Source organism: Amborella trichopoda, chromosome 2, assembly GCF_054954075.1.
Source record: "Amborella trichopoda isolate Santa Cruz 75 chromosome 2, AtrichopodaSantaCruz75HAP2 v2.0, whole genome shotgun sequence".
Taxonomy (NCBI): domain Eukaryota; kingdom Viridiplantae; phylum Streptophyta; class Magnoliopsida; order Amborellales; family Amborellaceae; genus Amborella; species Amborella trichopoda.
Window position 1 is genome coordinate 5,838,356 of NC_142337.1, and position 6,814 is coordinate 5,845,169.

Below are 6,814 nucleotides of genomic sequence, written 5' to 3' on the forward strand. Positions count from 1 at the left end.
TCAAGATAATGAGGTCACGTGCTCATAAAATTTATCTCGCCTAAAATTCATGATAATAAGCAGAAATAATTATTTCATTTTCTTTTTAAAAAGAATGGATTATTTTTCGAGACAAAGAGGTCACTTACACACAAACTTATAAAATAAAGATCCTGAACAGAAATATCACTATTTATTAAAAACAGACTATTTTTCATAAAGACGATGTTACTTACATTTAATCACTCACAAAATTGATGCTTTTGGTGTATGTTGGTTGGGGCACTAATAGGCCGCCCGTTTACAGTAGATCTTATGGAATCAGTATGCACAAGAGCTCAGTGATAAAAGTTTCAGTTAAAAAGACACATCTCATGGTTATACCATAGGAAGATAGCACATTTAATTTACTTACACGTCATAGTGGATTGTCAAGGGCCAACACGTAAGAGAAACTACAAGCCACGTCATAAGATAAGAAAAGCTTAAGCCAAAAGCTTTTGAAAATAGTGATGGTCCCTAAGGACCATCATGCTCATGTGGACCATCACTTATTAAAAGTTTATTTTCCTTTTTTTTTTTTTTTGAATATTAGAATTATTACACAAGGGCTCATTAGCGAGTCACTAAAGTCAGGTCGATGAATCAATGGGTCGCAATCCCAATCTATGGATTACAAGTCATCCGTTAAAGACGAGTCAATGTCACCACGACTTGATGCGACCATAGCTTTATGGCGCATAGAGGTATCTCTTGCACATGTATACACTTCACCCAAAGGTGGATATCTAGTTTTCTCGAACGATCTATCAATATGCATGCCATGTAATAGAATATGGATGAGGTTTTAGCCCCCGTCTCAATAGGACACCATCACACACAAGGGTCGCACAGTCCCTCAGCTCACTCATTCGGGCATGTTCTCCGACCTCATCAAGGGCTAACCAATAAACCCTCATCGGTTTATTCTTCACGCTCAGGTAACATGGGTTTTTCCCAACTGACTGACTTAAATCGTTAAGCACATATCAGTATCAGCAAACCATTGTTTACTTAGTATGGTCCACGAGAGACCACACTTCTACTGAGTTTATGTTCCACTATATGATTTCATTTTACAAGCACTCATAAGGACTTTAAAGGCCACATAAGCCCAACACCTCCTACTTGGCCTTTGAAGGCCTTACATTTTCTCTTTCTCACTTTCTCTCGTTTCCATCTCTCTCTCCCAATTACAATCTCTCTCAAACAGTTTTACTTATTCTCTCAATATATTAATCATGACTTTCGTCATCATTCCTTTCACAAAAGGATTTATAGAAGCAACACATTTTTTTCTTTGCTACTCTGATCTCATCCAAAAAATGGTTGTAGCTCATCTTTCACATCACATCGCGAATCATAGATCTGTTGTCGCAAAAGACCATCACGTACCCTCATCTCATGGGGTCGTATGTTCATGGGCTCAAAAGAGTTCTTCAAATAAGCTGCTTCCTTTGGTAGCTATACAACCAGCACCAAACATTTGGGTTCCATGGGGGAACAACATTGTAGTCTGTTGTTCCATTTGGCATGTCAAATACTAGCAGGTGCTCCCACTGGAATATTTAATTTATCTAGATCTTGATCTTTCTCAATCACACATTATTCGTCAGGTGATAACAACATGGTTTTATATGCTTAGAGTTCTTATGGAATTGTGGCTCTTTTGACACGCATATCATCACCGTGCTCTCGCATAAAATTCTTACTGCCTCACAATGCACAAGGTGAAAGTCAAGTTGATTAAGAAATTTCTTAATGCATACGCTTCCTTAATCACCAAACAGCACTCCACGTACTCTGCCTTCATGGTGGTCAATTTCGTCACATCTTGTTTCTTTGATTTCCAAGAAAATGTATCCCGTCCAAGCATAAACACATATCCAGATGTAGACTTCGCATCATCTGGATCTGTGAGATAGCTTGCACCTGTATATCTGAATATCCAAGCAGCTAAACAACTCCCACTCAATTATTGCACATACAACATATATATTCTCAACATTCTCATGCATATATCATGAGGTAGCATGTTAAGTTTCATGCAATATGTAATTCAATACCTGTTGGTTTCACAATATGTAAAAACCTTCATGAACCACAAAAATTTAACCACACTAGATATCTTGGTAGTAAATTCATACAAACAAAGTTATCTAATCAACACAACATGTGTTAGGGAAGCCCAACATGATGACATTCCTACAACATTCTCTATGGTTCAAAATCTTAGGTAATCGAGGATTCTAAATAACTAGAAACATGGGTCAAAACATATAGGTATTTTAAAAAAAATACATGTTAGTTTTTCTCCCACTTTTATAAATACCTTCAAGACACAATGTTTTTCTTTTTAATAAAAAAAATTGACTTGGTATATATATATAAGAATAGTTATATAATAGTATGACAGTTTAAAATGATTTTCATAAAGACTTAATGGACTTTGCAAGACCATGTGGTTTTCTCAAAACCATATTCATAGACTTGGGCTTTTTTCAAATCATCCAATTTAATTTTAAAATACATGTTTAGCCTTCATAAATCATTTTACTGCATTCACCTTTAATTTCCTACCAAGTCAAGTTCATGGCCACAAAAGCAAATCATATATACCATCTTATAATTTTATCCAAAATAAAGCATAACTAAGTAATGTCTATTGAAGTTCATTTTTGGCAATTATGAAGAATTTATCAAGAGATCATCGTCACATGCAACACATCATATTATAGACATTAATGAGAGGATGGTCACCAAGACCAAGTTCCATCAGAGCACTCCCTTTGTGCTTACATATTTGAATGAGCCACATCCATCTCTCGTGTTTCATCCTTAGGGTTCAAAGCCTTTGATCAAATCACATCTCCATGTGTATCACTACCTTAAGTAGTTCATACTCGAGCACAAGGAGGCACAAAAATACAAGGTATTCAAAACTGGTACTTTCAAATTTGTTAGCACTTATCACTTAATATTCATATACTCCATATATATTCATAAAACAATTAGCCAAAATATAACCAAAGCACATTAAACAAAGTTATTAAATCATCTTTCCCTATATGATCTTACCATTTAATATGAGATAGATTTAATACATCAAAACCATGTAGTGTGCTACCTGGGCTTTCTTGATTCATCACTTTTACTTGTTTGACAAACTTTTGTGATCTTGAAAGTGCACGCAACTGAAGAAGAATATATTAGTCATGAATTCATATTTATATAACTTATATAAAACAAATTAAAAACAAAATCCGCTAAGGCATCGGATCTAGATCATATGGTCAATGGCTCACTATGATCTAAATTGGACGGCTAGATTCGGGGGAGAGTATGTTGATACGTGTGTGTAGCCATGGGGCCTTTAAACGTGTAATTTTTCTCTTTCTTATAATTTAATGCTTATGACTAAAATAGGGAGGCTTCTTAGAGAAAGAAAGTGTCGTTATCTAACAACTAGAAAGTAACCACCCACTTCCCAAGATTACAGGGCCACGTTTTCTCAGAGATTTCAGGTGGAAGCCGAACATTTGAGAACGGCCTCTTCCATCCCTCTTTAAAAAGGGTTTTCATGACCATAGAAAGGTACACAAAAATTTACAAAGTTCTCATAGTTCTAGTAAAAGCCTAATTTTTGCGATCCTCAGTCTCACGACACTGCCCCTAATCCTGAGAATTTAGGGATCCATCTCTTCTCACATATTCCAACATTGATATCAGAGCGGGTTGTGGAAACACAGTGGGCTCATAACCTACAGTTCTCAGGTTCCGTTATTTATTTATTTATTTATTATTTGATCCTTGTTCTTTTATATTATATCCATGTTTAATTCGTGTTCATCGATTATCATTTTTTTTTTATCTAACTTTACAACCTAATTACACAAAGACAGAGAGAAACAAATCACATATTTTTTTTTTTCTCTCTTCACCTTTATTTCTTGCTCATCATCAAAGTAACATTTTTTTAAAATGCTAGATTTTTTTAGTGTGTGTAACCAAATTTTTTCTTTTTTTTTTAGGCGAACTCTTTCAATAGAAGTCACTGTTGACGACTTAGCGAGACTATTTGTTCAAAGTGCAACTCTATTCATTGAAAATTTCATAGAAATCTTGTGAATTTTACATAAATTCACTGAAATATGGTTTTTGTGTTTTTTTTTTGGTTAAACCATCATCGGCTACCGTCCATCTCCCGCATAGATTTATCTCTTGTAAAACTTTGTGAAAAGCGTATCTTCTAACCGTGCATATTGTTAGTATATTTATCTTGGGAACTATCAGTCGTGCCATGTCTTTTACCCATTACAAAACTTAGTGCTTATCTACTTCTTAGGAAGCACAATAAAGTTATCTCTTGCAGAATATTAGTGCTTTTCTATTTAACCTTAATACGTAAGTTCCAAAACAGTTGCTATCTCCCTCTCTTAGCAAATAAAAGACCTTTTTTTATCGAAGAAAAGGTTGATAATTTTTCTTTTTCCCTACCCTAATTGCAATAATTTTTTTTTTCTCTCTCTCTAAGATATTCTTTATTTGCCATCTTGCACTTAGAATATTGCTCTTCTTAATAAGATTGAACCACTGTTGACTGCTTGTTTTGACCTATTATATTTGTTCCATATCAAAAGATCTTTCGTTTTTTTATTTTAGAGAGAAAGATAGGCTATTGATGGAATTTTAGAGAGTCAAAACTCTTGATATTTTTAGAGAGAAACATAAAATTGTTATTGTAATTTTAGATAGAGAGACAAAGAGACACATAATTGTTGAAAATCAGTTGGCTAGCCACTTTCTTTCTTCCATACTTTATTGCTGAAAATTAGTGCATATTTTTATTGGATTTTTGAAAATTATTATGCACACAACAACTATTCAAGTAAAGGTTGTTATATCAATTACATGCATTTTTTTTTTTTGTGGCTTATAATTTAGGGATTTTCTACATATTTTATTTGCATAATAATTATCATTACATTGCATAATTATTCTATGCTTTATCCTTTTTTTTAAAGAAAATTTCATGATCTTGATTTTGTGAATTCATTTTTTGTAATTATGTTATGCCATATATTTTGTTGAAAATAATTAATATCATTGTTGACTCTCTCTTTCTTGTGCTAATACACATTTACATATTTATGAAATTTATTTTTATGCATGATTTGATATAAAGTAGTTGTTGCCTTACTTTATTGATTTTTTGTTGTATCACAGCATTGCGAACATAAATTATTCGAGAAAATTTTTCTTTGAGGTTGCAGCTCACTGAGAGTCGGCAAACCTATTGATTTAGCTAGCGGACAATCATTTTCTTAAACATAATTAAATTTTGAACTTTTAGGTGTTATCTAAAATTTTAAATGGCATCTAGGCTAGTCATGTTAGAACTGTCAAAACTTGAAAAAGTCAATGGAACCAATTTTTCTATATGGAAAAGAAAAATTGGATATATTCTTTTCCAAGATATGGTAGATTATGTCCTAGAAACAGAACCACCAGTTTTAGATCCTAATGCCAATGGTCAAGCCGGTTGGCGACTTGAAAAATGGTTAGAAGATGACAAAATAGCTAGGACTACTATGTTGAGCTTTACAGAAGATGATTTAATTAGAGTCTTTGAGGATCACACCACAGCTCAAAGTATGATGGGCGCCCTATTTGAAAAGTATGGGACCACTTCTGAGACCCATGTACAATTGTTGTTAAAAAAATACAATTTTTGCATAATGAAAGAATCAGACTCAGTGACCGAGCATGTCAATAAAATGACAGCGCTCGCAAAGGACTTTGCTGCAGCCGCGAATCCAATCCCCAATCTCATACAAGTATCTATTGTCCTTAACAGTCTCCCTCCATCTTAGGAGTTTATTGTAATTGTATTGAACCATTCTGCACAAGAGATAACCATGTTAAATCTTCCTATGCATCTTAGTATTGAAGCTGAGAGAAGAATGAGGAAGAAGTCAAATGAGCTCCACTTTGCCTAAAGTTATCTTCTCATATCCCCAAGAAACCTTTCAATTATCAAAAAAATAATAGATATAAGGAAAATAAGATAAATTTTAAAAATCAAAAGAATAAAGTTGAGAAGGCTTGTTTTTATTGTAAGGAAATGGGGCACATCAAATTTAATTGTCCTAAGCTGAAAAACAAAAATAGGAACTAGAATAACAACCGTGCTAGAAATAATCAAAATAAGAGAAAACATTTGATCTGTGTAGTCCTATAATCAATAGTTACAGAGATGACCTGAGAAATTGGTGGGTCAACTCAACCTCCACTCGACATGTCTCAATGACTAAGGATGGATTCACATAATTAAAGGAGATTGCAGCCGGTAACCAGTGGATTTACATGAGAAATGACATCTTCTGCGATGTACTAAGTGTCAGTACTTTCTAGTTGTATTTATAAAGAGGAAAAAATATCTTATTGACTGATACACTGTATGCGCCTAATATGATGTGTAATTTGATTTATGTCCCTAGGCTAGAAGACAAGGGTTAACAAATAAGATTCAGGTATGGTCGAGTTACCATTGGGGAGCATTCTAAAGCATTGGTGTATGGTACTAAAGTTGATAATTTATACAGACTGAATATTAATGAAAGTTCATCATTTTTTGGTTATATTGATGCCTCTTTTGATGCTTTTATGTGTATGGATGATCCATATTTATGGTACTTAAGATTAGGACATATAAATAAAGACAAAATTAATCAAAGGGTTAAAAGAGGCTTGCTCTGCAATTTAAAAGAAATTGTATTCAAAACATGCAAACCAT